This window comes from Canis lupus, chromosome 9, assembly GCF_011100685.1.
Source record: "Canis lupus familiaris isolate Mischka breed German Shepherd chromosome 9, alternate assembly UU_Cfam_GSD_1.0, whole genome shotgun sequence".
NCBI classification, from domain to species: Eukaryota; Metazoa; Chordata; class Mammalia; order Carnivora; family Canidae; genus Canis; species Canis lupus.
The window spans coordinates 6,350,744-6,364,353 of NC_049230.1; positions in this window are offsets into that span (position 1 = coordinate 6,350,744).

The window sequence follows — 13,610 nt, forward strand, 5'->3', positions numbered from 1 at the left end:
CTGCGGCGGCGCGGCTCAGGGCCGGGGCGCGGGGCCCGGGACAATGCGGCGGAGGCGGGCCGGGCCTCCCGCGTCGCGCACTCGGGCTGCAGCGCCCCCGCCCGCGCCGCGCCCCCTCGCCATCGGCTGCCCCCCGGGCGCCCACGCGGAGCTGGCGCGCAGCCGAGGTCCGGCCCGGCCGCGGTCCTGAGGGGCCGGGGGCCCGGGCGGCGGCGGCACAAAGGGTGGGGGGGCGGGGACGGCGGCCGGGACGGCGGCAAGGACGGCCGGAGTCCGCCCGCACGTCCGGGGCGCTAGGAGCGCGCGGGGCCCGCGGCGGGCGCCCAATGCCCGGCTCCGGCCCGCGCTGCCCCTCGCCCGCCCGGCGACACCCGGAGCCGCCGCTGCATCTTGGCGGGGTCCGCCCCGCGCTTCCCTAGCCGCCCGCTCCGGGGGGTGGGGCCGGCCGCCGCGGGCCAATCGGGACACGTATGCAAATGTGGAGGCGGGGCCGGGGGCGGGGTCTCCCGGGAGCCCTGGCGGGGCTCTTGCTACTTTAACCTCACCCTCCCTCCCACGCTCCATCCCTTGGGTTTACCTACCCCTCAATGTCTGAGATGATTTTACTCTGTTTACCTGCTGTGGCCACTCTCTCCCTCTAGATCTCCTTTCATTCATTTATTTATTTATTTATTTATTTATTTATTTATTTATTTATTTATTTATTTATTTATTCATTTATGACACTTTACTCTGTTTACCTGCTGTGGTCACTCTCTCCCTCTAGATCTCCATTTACTCACTTATTTATTTATTTATTTATTTATTTATTTACTTACTTATTTATGAGAGACACACACACACACAGAGAAGCAGAGACACAGGCAGAGGGAGAAGCAGGCTTCATGCAGGGAGCCCGATGTGGGACTTGATTCAGGGTCTCCAGGATCACGCCCCGGGCTGAAGGCAGCGCTAAACCGCTGAGCCACCCAGGCTGCCTCCCCTCTAGATCTCCTAAAAGCACAGATCGTGTCTCTCTTGTTCACAGCTGACTCCTCGGTGCCTAGAATAGGCTGTCCCGTTGGCACCTTCCATGAACACTCGTTGAATGAATGGATACTTATTTACGATTACCTTTAAGAAGTTGAGTGTTTATATTTCTTTGGCCGGACACCTCAGGCCAGGAGGTGTGTTCCCTGCATTCTGGACGTTTCCCTTTAAGCTCCTGCTTCCCTCCCCTTCCCTCTCCTTCCATATCCTATATCCAGTTACACCAGTTAGAGCCGTACACAATTTCACCTTCTAAGCATTCTTTCCCTAAAGGAGTTATCAAACTCAAGCATTCATGGAACTGATTATTACTAGGACTCACCATGTGCTGACACTGTTGAGGCATCCTGAATACATCCAACTCTGAATACATATGGAAAATATATCCAACAAAGGACTTGCATCTGGAATATAGAAAGACTATCTACAAATCCAAAAGAAAGACAGCCCAGTAGAAAAGTGGATAAAAGACTTGACCAGGCACTTCTCAAGTGACCAAATGACCCAACAAACATGTGACAAAGTGTTTAACTTCTTTAGATGCATCAACACTTGTAGGGGAGGAGAAGGAAACAGGGTTTGCACAGGGAGGACTTGGGATGAGATGTGGCCTTGACAAAAGCCTCCCCTGACTCTGGACAGCTCTGGACTCTGAATCAAAACAATTCCAAGTGACACTGGGGAGAGGGCTTTATATCCCCCTCCGCATTTCCACAAGTCATTGAATGGATGCAGGTGGTGAATGGGAAGCTGTATGATCTTGGGCCAAGGAGTTCTTTTCAGCTTCTAGAGAGGGCTGGCAGCTGAGGACTGTCAGCTAGCAGGCTTCCCAGCAGGTGGGTGAACAAATCCTTCAGTTCTGAAAGGGAGTGTGAGGGATGCGTCACAGCATCCATCATGTATGCATACCCTGTAATCCAGCCATCCTGTTCCTATATATGTACAACGGAAATATGTACGTATGTTAATGAAAGACATGTACGAGAATGTTCATAGCAGCACAACTGATAATAGCCCGAACTGGAAACAACCCAAATGCCCATCAATAGTTGATGAATAAAATGTGGTATATGCATGCAATGAAATATCATATAGTACAAATAAAATGTTGAGAGAAAGATGCCAGGCATAAAAAGCAGTCTTGTTAGTATCCTATTATTTCTATAACAATTTATAGACTTGAAATTTAATGACTTGAAACAACACAAATTTACTGTCCAATAGTTCTGTAAGTTAGAAGTCCAATGTGGCTGTCAGTGGCTGGCTGAAACATAAGTGTCTCCAAGGCTGTATTCCTCTCTGGAAGCTCTAGGAAAGAATCAGTTTCCTTGTTATTCGCACCTTCTAATGGCCACCCACATTCCTGGGCTTGTGGCCCCCTTCTTCCATCTTCAAAGCCATCAATCTTTAAAGCATCAAAGCAGGTTGAATCTTTCTCACACTACATCACTCTGACCTTTCTGCTTCCCTCTACTGCTTTTAAAGACTCTGTGATGACACTGAGCCCACCTAATAACCCAGTGTAATCTCCCTATTGAGTTAAGGTCCTTAACTCAATTACATCTGCAAAGTCCCCTTTGCTATGCAAAGTAATATTTAAAAGTTCTGGGGATTAGGATGCAAGCATCATTAGGGATCATTCCATTTATATAAAGTTCAAAACTGGCAAAAATGAATCTGACCAATACAGTGTTTAGCTTTCAAATTCGTGTGGGGGGATCCCTGGGTGGCGCAGTGGTTTGGCGCCTGCCTTTGGCCCAGGGCGCGATCCTGGATATCCGGGATCGAATCCCAAGTCGGGCTCCCGGTGCATGGAGCCTGCTTCTCCCTCTGCCTCTCTCTCTCTCTCTCTCTCTCTGTGACTATCATAAATAAATAAAAATTAAAAAAAAAAAAGTCGTGTGGGGAACTCTGAGGGACTGGGAGTGTTTTATTTCCTGATCTCGGTGCTGGTTACACAGGTGTGTTCATTTGTGACAATCATTGACCTGCACACTTATTTATTTATTTATTTATTTATTTATTTATTTATTTATTTATTACGTAGGCTCCACGCCCAATTTGGGGCTTGAACTCATGACCCAGAGATCAAGAGTCACACGCTGTACTGACTGAGCCAACCAGGCACACCAGCTTGTACACTTAGGATATATACATTTCTTTGAATATATATTATACTACAATAACATAATTTACTTAAGAAGAAAAATAAACCTATGGCTGAGACATAAGCAGTCTCTGCCCTTGTGCAGCTTTCATTCTATTTTTTTTTTCAGCTTTCATTCTAGTGGGGACAAGTAAATAAATGATTACAACTTGCCACACATGCTATGAAGGAAATTAACAAGGTTCTAGGAGCAAGTTTGGGGCAAAGTTTATTCCTGTATTTATTTTAAAAGATTTTATTTATTTATTCGTGAGAGAGAGAGAGAGAGAGAGGCAGAGACACAGGCAGAGAGAGAAGCAGGCTCCCTGTGGGGAGTCCAATGTGGGACTCGATCCCAGGACCCCAAGATCGTGACCTGAGCCAAAGGCAGATGCTCAATCACTGAGCCACCCAGGTGCCCCTGGGGCAAAGTTTAGATTCAGGGTTCAGAAGGACTTCTCTCAGAAGGTAATATCTGGGACGCCTGGGTGGCTCAGTGGTTGAGCGTCTGCCTTTGCCTCAGGGTGTGATCCCGGGATCCAGGATCGAGTCCCACATTGTGCTCCCTGCGTGGAGCCTGCTTTTCCCTCTGCCTATGTCTCTGCCTCTCTCTCTCTTTGTGTCTCTCATGAATAAATAGATAAAATCTTAAAAAAAAAAAAAAGAAGGTGATATCTAAGCTAATACCTAAAGGATGAGATGTTGCCAACCACGCCAAGCTCTGGAGGGAGAGTGTTTCAGGCAACAGCAGTATCAAAGCCTCAAGGCAAAAAGAACTTGCAATATATCAAGAACTGACAGAAGGCCAGTGTAACTGAGTGGAGTGGAAAAAGGAGAGATGGAATCAGAGTTAGGGTCATGGGAAGGAATTGGGATATTTTCCCCCTCAACTGGAAAAATGAGTAAAAGCCTTTTCATTTTCAGTTGTAAAATATCAGTGGCAATTTGGGAGCATGGATTGCATGGGAGGGAAGAAGAGTAGAAGCAAAACCAGTTTGGAAGCTTTGGGGATCATCTGGAAGAGAAGTAATGGTGGGACGGCCAAGGCTGGTGGCAGTAGAGTTGGAGCAAGAAGGAGAATCATTCTGGATGTAGAAAGAAGAGGTGCAGATGAACTGACTGGAGAAGCAGTGATGCCTTAGACTTCTGCCTCCAGTAACTGGGTGATGGTGATGCCATTTATTGAGCTGGGGACAGAAATGAGTCTAAGGGACCAGCAGGATGTGTGGGGGAGTAGTAGGTTCCAGAGGGATCTGGTTAGCACTTCAACCCCACCGAGTCCCCTTCCCATTTGTTCATTTCTTTATTCTGCAGCTCTGTGGGAGAGGGCCCTTAGGGAGTTTAGAAAGTCCCCAGAGGAGAGCAGGGGCAAAAGGCTGAGGGTTAGGGCCTGGGGAGGGTTGCCTCAAATTCCCCAGCCTGGGCAGTGAGGATGCTAGTTAGAGCAATTAAAGGCAGCCCCAACCTGAAGATTCAGCTCCAACCCCTGGAGATAAGGATGCTTTCAGTGATGACTTGGACGATCCCTACGTTTGAAAATATCCAGCTCCTGGGTCACCTCCCAGCCTTTGGACTTTACCATATAGGCCATATCCTCAGCATGGCCCCCCTCTCCTGTAGCCACTCTCCTCCTGCCCCAGCCGAGAAGCATCATCTGGCAGGGACAAACATGTCACAAAGGCTGGATTCTCATTGTCATCCCGGCAATAGGCAAGGTGATCGAGGCTGGATTCTCCTGAATCTCGTGAGGCTGTTATGGGTGAAAGCTGGGAAACCAACTCTGCCAGATTGGTGAGGTTTCCTTGTCTCCCTCTGCAGGGGATAGAGAGTAGAGGTCCCTCCGGGTGACCTGCAGAACTGTGGCTGGCTGAGGGATGGGACATGCATGCTGTGTACTAGGTCTGTGCCAGGCCCTTGGCCTGATTTCGTGCATAGGAACCCCAGGCTCCTTGCCTAGTGGAACCACTCCTTGCACCTTCAGACCAGACTTAACATTTTAAAAAGTATTCCAAAAGGAGGAAAATCAGATCCTTTTTTTTTTAAGTTTATTTATTTATAAAGTTTATTTAAGTAATCTCTACGCCCAAGGTGGGACTTGAACTCACCACCCAGAGATCAAGAGTTGCTTCCTCCTCCGATTGAGCCAGCCAGGTGCCCCAGATCTGCTTTTGAGGAAGAAAACTGGTCAGGCTCTCTGAGCTAGCAGCCAACAAGCCCTGGGACCCATTTCAGGCCTTTCCCTCTAAGTGGGTAGAGGGCCTCCGCAGGGGTCAGAAGTGTAAATAAATTACGTGATCTTGGCTAGCCCCCCAGCCTGGCACCTCATGGGTGTGTCAGGCAGGCCTACTGCGCCGGTGTTCCTTGTTGGAGGCATCGAGACTCGGCGCTGATGGCCCGAGCCCTGGGTGCACCGATGTCCCCCAAGCCTTGGGCATTACAATTCCCCTGGGGTTGGCTGCACACGCCAGCACCCAGGAGGGCCTCCCGAGCTCCTTGGAAATGCAAGCCCAGCTCCTGGATGTGGGAACCCCAGGGGAGCCGGGAGCCGGGACGCAACACCCTGCGGCTGGCGCTGCTTGGGCGCAGGGCGGGGCTGGACACCGGGACACAGCGGCGGCGTCGCCACCGCCACCCACCCGCCCAGCCTGGCTCCCGGCCTCCCCCGCCTTCCTCCCCCCGCACCCCCACCCCAGCCCGGCCCACAGGAAATGACGGCGCTTGCTCAGGCTGCGCTGACGTTGGAGGGTCCCGGCCGCTCCCAGTCACCCGAGTCGCCCCAGGGGGAGGGGGCAGGGTGCCCAGCCCGCGCCTCCGGGCCCTCGGGGTACGCACGGCCGCCGCACGCTGCGCATCTTGGGTCGAGCTCAGGACCCCTTCCTCGGGTGCCTCCACCCTTGCAGGCCGCGCTGCCCTCCGGGTCCCCAGACCCGCCGTTCCAGTGCGGGGCGCACATTGCACTGGATGGTCCTGCCCCATCTGTCCCCCGGCCACCAGTGTGAAGTCAGTGCCAGGCGGGATAAGGCGTGAGTGAGGTCATCTGGTGCCCAACCCCCGCCCCCCAACTACCCTCTGAGTGTGTCCCAGACAACTGCCCTGAGAAGGGAATTATTTTAGATTCTCAACGTCTTTGTGGTCAGGAAGTGCTTCCATGTGGCTCCCTCAAATCCCTGCAGTTTAAACCCTCAGGGCCTGTCAGTGGTGGAGTGACCTTTAGGGTGCTGGCGCCAATTGTACCCCTGTGCCCTCCCCTTTACTCCTTTAAGATCTGCCCATGGGGCTATTGGGAGGATCGGTGAGCAGACACAGGCCAAGTGCTTAGAACAGTGTCTGGGCCATGCGAGCCCTAGTCGGTGTTTGCCTTTCTGGTTATTATTATTACAACTTTGTTTTTTACCTGGAGGATCCATTCCTTGCCCATCACAACCTCTCTTCTGGCAGGGTTTCTGAGGTGGGTTGGGGAGACCTGTCCAGGGACTGCACCTTCCCCCTGGGGCTACCCAGGGGGCAGGTGAGGCTTGCAATCAAGGCTTCAGAGACTGTTGGGAAGTTCCAGGCACATTTGCTTGCTGCTGGCTGCCTGAGCTCCTAGTGCATCTTGATTCCCTGTTACAGATTGCAACCCACTGTATGGGATCTATCTGCCTCTGGGCAGTTTGAGAGCTCTTGGAGGGCAGGAACTCTGGGCGGCATGTAGCAGGTGCCTGATGAAGGGACAAATGGATGCTCTGAAACCAGTGGCGGAAACACACTCCTTGGCGCTCCTTCTTTCTCTGTCCACCTGCCCCACCTCAAAAGCTCCTAAAAGAACTATGAAATGAATCTTGAGAGAATCTGAAAATGGGTGGTTCCTATTGGCTGAAGTGAACTACCAAAGTGGCTCCGCCTTCTGTGACTGGGGAATTGTTTGTATTCATTCACCCAATAAAGAATTGTGTGCCAGGCCAGTGCCGGCTTCTGGGGATGCAGAGAGCAAGATGGACCCAGTCCCTGCTTGCTTGAAGCTTACATTTCAGTTGGAGAAACAGACATAAACTGAAAAAGAGGCAAAAATATTTTAAATGATGGTCAAAGTTTTAGTTCATATGCCAGTAGCTAAAATAACAACAGCTGGGGATGGGAAATCTCTCAGGGAAGGAGACATTTGAGCTAAGACCCCAAGGATGAGAAAGAGTCAGTCACATGGAGAGTGGGGGGAGGGACATCTGAGGCAGAATGAACAACATGCACAGACACAGCTCAGAGGGTTTGAAGAAATGAAGGAAGGTCTATGTGTGTGTGAATGGAACCCTGGGGGCCCTAGGGGAGTGGGAGGGGGAGCAGGGCCGGACCCTGCAGGACCTTGGAGGTCAGGGCCAGGGCCCAGCAAAAGTTATTCTGAAGTGTTTTCAGTGGAGAAGCATGGTGAGCTGCATTTTATAATGATTTGGGTTTTCTGCAGATTAGAGGGGGCAGGATGGAGGCTGCTGCAGGGGGGAGGCAATGGGGGCCCTGGCAGAGGTGGGAGCAGAGGAGATGAGGGAGGCAGAAAATATTTGTGTCTGGGGGATGACATCATCAGGTCTTGGTGATGGATTAGTTAGGGGGTGAGAAGAAGAGAGGCACCGAAGGTGACACTGGGTTCCCAGCTTGAGCACTGGGGAGATACCATTCACTGAGATGAGAAGACAGGCAAAGGTCAGGGGAGGAAAGGATTGCATTTGGAAGGATGAACTGTGGGGGACAGAATCACCCATGGTGGGGTAGTTGTATTTATTTTTTTTAAATATATATTTTTAAATATTACTTATTCATGAGAGACAGAGAGGCAGAGACACAGGCAGAGGGAGAAGCAGGCTCCATGCAGGAAGCCCGATGTGGGACTCGATCTGGAGACTCCAGGATCACACCCTGGGCAGAAGGCAGGCGCTAAACTGCTGAGCCACCCAGGTGTCCCAAAGATTTTTATTTTTAAGTAATCTCCTCACCCTACATGTGGCCCAAACTTAAAATCCCAAAATCAATAGTCGCAACTCTGTGGACTGAGCCAGCCATGTGCCTCAGTATGGCAGTTTTAAACATAACTCCAACTTCTTTGACACTTCCTCCACTGGGGAGGTGGGTGTAGGTCTCCTATCCTTGAACCTGGTGGGTTTGTGGTTGTTTTGACTAATAGAGTATGGTGGAAGTGACTTTAAATGTTATTCCCAGGCTCAGTACTAAACGGCCATGCAGCTTTCTTCTCTTTCTCCCCAGACACCCTCTTTTTGTGTGCACCCTTTGGGACACTGCGTCTTGGAGCTGCAAGAGGCCCCCAAGCTACCTGCAGAAGTCTCATGTTTGTACTACCGTCCTCACCAACCCCCTCTCTCCCTGGGTAAGTCCAACCTTTGAGTCCTCCCAGCCCAGGTGCCAGATGTATGAGTGAAGAAACCTCCAGATGATTCCAGGTCCCAGCTGTTCTGAGTGAATCCTCCCCTACCCCTTCTAGTCTTCTCTGCTGATACTGCAAACATTGTGGAGTAGACACAAGCCACCTCAGCTGGGTCTCATCTGAATTACTGACTACAGAATATATCATAAAATGGTTATTTTGGGGGACACCTGGGTAGCTCAGTGGTTTGGCTCAGGTCTGATCCTGGGATCCTGGGATTGAGTCCCACATTGGGCTCCCCCCGCAGGGAGCCTGCTTCTCCCTCTGCCTATGTCTCTGCCTCTCTCTGTGTCTCTCATGAATATATAAATAAAATCTTTTTTTTTAAAGGTTATTTTTGTACACCATGTTTGGTGGGAGGTTGTTACACAGCGGTAGCACCCAGAACACACATCAAATTGGCAAGCGAGTTCCATGATTCCACCTGGAGACATCACCTGCATCCTTCCTTTCCATCCCACCTATGGCTGCCTGGGTTCAGCCCTGGGCATCTCTCATTCCCCAGCTGATTCCCAGTGTTCAGTTCACTTTATCTTTCCTGCAGCAGCTAAAGTGACTTTGCCAAGACATAATGACATCCGATGACATTATTCCCCTGCCTCAGAGGCTCCTCATTGCTCATAGAAGGAGATAAAAGCTCTTTAACAGGATGTATGAAGCCTTTATGGCCTGCCACTCCAGCTTTATCTCTTGTCTCTCTACGTTTTATCCCAACCAACTCTTTCTGTTCTCTGGGCAAACCAGGCTTTGTGCACTTCCGGCCCATCCTTCCATTTGCTCCTCCTACCTAGTTGTGTGACGCATTCCATGCACCTCTTCAGCTCTCTTTCCATCTTCTCTATCTGCTGCATGTCAGGAGGCTGAAGCTTTTGTGGGCTGCAACAATGTGCTCCCTTGCCCCACCCCATTTTTTAAGCGATTTTTAAAAATATTTTATTTATTTATTCATGAGAGACACACAGAGAGGGAGAGGCAGAGACACAGGCAGAGGGAGAAGCAGGCTCCATGCAGGGAGTATGAAGTGAGACTCAATCCCGGGTCCCCAGGATCACACCCTGGACCGAAGGTGGCGTTAAACCACTGAGCCACCCAGGCTGCCCTCCCTTGCCCTTTTGCTGTCTTTGAGTCCACTGATGGGAAGCACCAGAGGGAAGTCGGGGCACCAGAGAACAGTGAAGGTTGGGTATCCATCCCATGGCTCCCTCCCTTCCAGACTCTGGGAGATCACTGCTCCTGTTGGTCCTCTCTTACAACTGGGCTTTCTTCCTCTGGATTCTGGTCCCAAGACTCTCTATTACCTGTGTGGTTCTCCTCTCTTGGCAGTAGGAACTTGCCTTTGTAGCTGAGGGCCTAGCACCTTGCAAGGCATGCGGCCCTTAGCAGGTGTTGAGTTAATGTTTGTTGTATGATTGATGGCTGCACTCAGAAAAAAGGGCTCTAGGGAAGGTCATAGGAGCCAAAGACAGGGACTCTTCCTTTACACTGGGCATAAAAGGAGGACACGGCACATTTTCCATATAGGAAATCACAGCTAAGAACCTACTAGGGAATCACCAAATTAATAAGGATAAGTAATTTCTTTAAATTTTCAAAAACTCTGTTTTGCTATTATTTTTACCTGTATAAATCCAGTCTTTTTCCTTAAAAATTTTGATTATATATGTTTTCAAGCACACATACAAAAGTAGAGAGAGCAGGACAAGGAGTCCGCCACATACTCAACACAGATTCAACAATGACCAAGATTCAGTCACATTTGCCTTATCTTGCCTGTGTGTTCTTTGTCTTGCTTTCTTTGCTACAGTATTTTAGAGCAAACTCCAGTCTTTGGGCCATTTTGCCTTTATACACTTCAGTATGCACTAAATAATAACTAACAGTGTTTAAAAAACAATGGTGGAATTAGAGAGGATGTCAAATTTAACTTGGAGACAGCAAACATGTGGTGGGGAAAAACAGGTATTTTTTCCACCTAGATGTGTTAGCTGTCACATTCCCCAAGACAATATTAATATATTTTCCATCCTATGGAGGTAAGAGTGCCCAGGGATCTTGTAAGATTTCCTGCAGATGGACACTAAAATTTCCTAAGGGGCAGAATGCCCAGTGAATGGGAGACAACCTTCTGAAGTTGGAAGAGGTTAAATGGACTCATTTAAATCTATCCAATGGGGACACCTGGGTGGCTCAGTGGTTGAGCGTCTGCCTTCGGCTTAGAGCCTGATCCCAGGATCGAGTCCCACATCGGGCTCCTTGCGTGGAGCCTGCTTCTCTCTCTGCCTGTGTCTCTGTCTCTCTCTCATTGTCTCTCATGAATAAATAAATAAAATCTTTAAAAAAAAATCTATCCAATGAAAGCTGATGGGAGGAGCAAGGTCCATGGATGACCAATAATATTTTGATGCAACTTGGAGTTTCTGATGGCAAATCCCTAAAATGGCTCTGAGTGCAGGGCAGGCCAAAGGGCTCATAATTACTCCCTTGGAATGGCCAGTTAGCACCTGCTCTTAGTTTTTGTCTTTTTTAAGTCAAATTTAGGGCAGCCTGGGTGGTCAGCGACTTAGCGCCGCCTTCAGCCCAGGCAGGGCCTGATCCTGGAGGCCTGGGATCGAGTACCACGTCGGGCTCCCTGAATGGAGCCTGCTTCTCCCTCTCTGCCTGTGTCTGTTTTTCTCTCTCTCTCTCTCTCTGTCTCTCATGAATAAATAAATAAGTAAATCTTAAAAAAAAATAAAGTCAAATTTAGGGACACCTGGGTGGCTCAGTGGTTGAGCGTCTGCTCAGGGTGTGATCCAGGGGACCCGGGATCGAGTCCCACATCAGGCTCCCTCTGGGGAGCCTGTTTCTCCCTCTGCCTGTGTCTCTGCCTCTCTCTGTGTGTCTCTCATGAATAAATAAATAAAATTAAAAAAAGATATTTATTTATTTATATAAATAAATAAAATTAAAAAAAGATATTTATTTATTTATATAAATAAATAAAATTAAAAAAAAGATATTTATTTATTTATGAGAGACACACAGAGAGAGGCAGAGACACAGGCAGAGGGAGAAGCAGGCTCCATGCAGGGAGCCTGATGTGGGACTCGATCCCGGGTCCCCTGGATCAGGCCCTGAGCCGAAGGCGGCACTAAACCACTGAGCCATCTGGGCTGCCCAGAATAAATAAATATCTTAAAAAAATAAAGTCAAAGTTATTGAGGTATAGTTTACACACTGTAAAAGTCCCCCTTTTAGGTGTATAGTTATTTGAACTTCGACAAACATATACAATCATGAAACTACCACCAAAATCATAGCATAGACTTGTTTTCATCACCCAAAAAGTTTCCTTATACCTTTTAATAGTCAGTCTCTCATTCTACTCCCAACCCAAGGCAATCACTTATTTGTTTTCTGTCTCAGTGTTTTGTCTTTTCCAGAATGTCACATCAATGATATAATACAGTACACTGCCTTCTGTGTCTGGCACAGTGCTTTTGAGATTCATCCACATTGTTGCTGCTTGTATCAGTAGTTTGTTCCTTTTTGTTGCTAAATACTAGTCCCATTGTCTGGGTGAACCCCAATCTGTTTATTCACCAGATGATGGACATTTGGGTAGTTTCCACTCTTTGGTGATTATAAATGAAATTGCTGTAAGCATTACGTAGGCTTTTTGTATGGATAGATGCCTTCATTTTTCCTGGATAAGTACCATGAGAAGGATTACTGAGATATGTGATAATTGTATATTTAACTTTATGAGAAAATATAAATGCTCCCTATCCTCACCAGTATTTGGTGTTGTGGTTTTTTTTTAACCCATTCTAATAGATATGTAATAATTATCATGTTATGGTTTCAATTTGCATTTCCCTGATGACTAAGATTCCAAATTTTTAAAAAATATTTTATTTATGCATTTGAAGAGAGAGCAGAGCAGGAGGACAGTTGCAGAGAGAGAAGCAGGCTCCTCGCTGAGCAAGGAGCTTAACTCAGGGCTCAATCCCAGGACCCCAGGATCATGACCTGAGCCAAAGGCAGACTCTTAACTGACCAAGCCACCCAGGCACCCCAGATTCCAAATTTTTTAACGTCACTCTGGTCTGGACTGAGGTTGGGGGATTTGTAGAATGGACTGGATTTTATTATTTTTTTAAAGCCAAATAAAGAGACACTTTTCATTTGTTATCTTGGAGTGATTAGAAAGGCCAAGCCTGCCTTGGATTTCATCCAGGGCAGGGAAAGTCTACCTCAGGAGCAAGGACAGAGCTATCCTGTCCAGTCATAGAATGGAAGATGGAGAAAGTTCAGCCTCTTTTGGAGCAGAGTTCGATTTGCTTTTATGGTTTCGTTCTTTAGTAGTTGTGTGACTTTGGGTAAGCAACATAACTGCCTTGAACTTCAGTGTCTCCTGCTGTAGAATGGGGTAATAACTCAGAGGTAAGTTTTTGTTGAGTTAGAGATACTGTCCTCCTATCATCATCATCATCATTATTATTATTATTAATTTTATTTATTTATTAATGAGAGACACAGACACACAGAGAGAGGCAGACTCCATGCAGGGAGCCTGATGTGGGACTCAACCCCCGGTCTCCAGGATCAGACCCTGGGCCGAAGGCGGCACTAAACCGCTGAGCCACCCGGGCTGCCCCATCATCATTAATAATATTATTAATTTGCCTCTATAAAGGCTCACTCGGCTGCAACACAGTAAATTATTTCCTTGTTTCTTTCCCAAGCCAATTGCTCATAAAGGGCAGGCCTTGTGACTGAAGACCCGTATGCCCCCCATCCTGGACGCAGTGTTAATAAATTCCAGTCCTGCGACACATTTGTTGAAATAGATGGGCTCACACGGATTCTCAGGGAAGGCCGGTGGCCAGAACAGAGTTGTGGGACCCGAGGGACCTCCAGCCCTCATCAGGCCAGGGAGATGCTTTCCTGAAGCTTGGGCCCAGTGGCTGGAAAAACAAGGGGGCTGCCTGGTGATGTGGGTTTGACAGGTCAAATAAAGGGAACCAAGAAAGCAGATGCTCA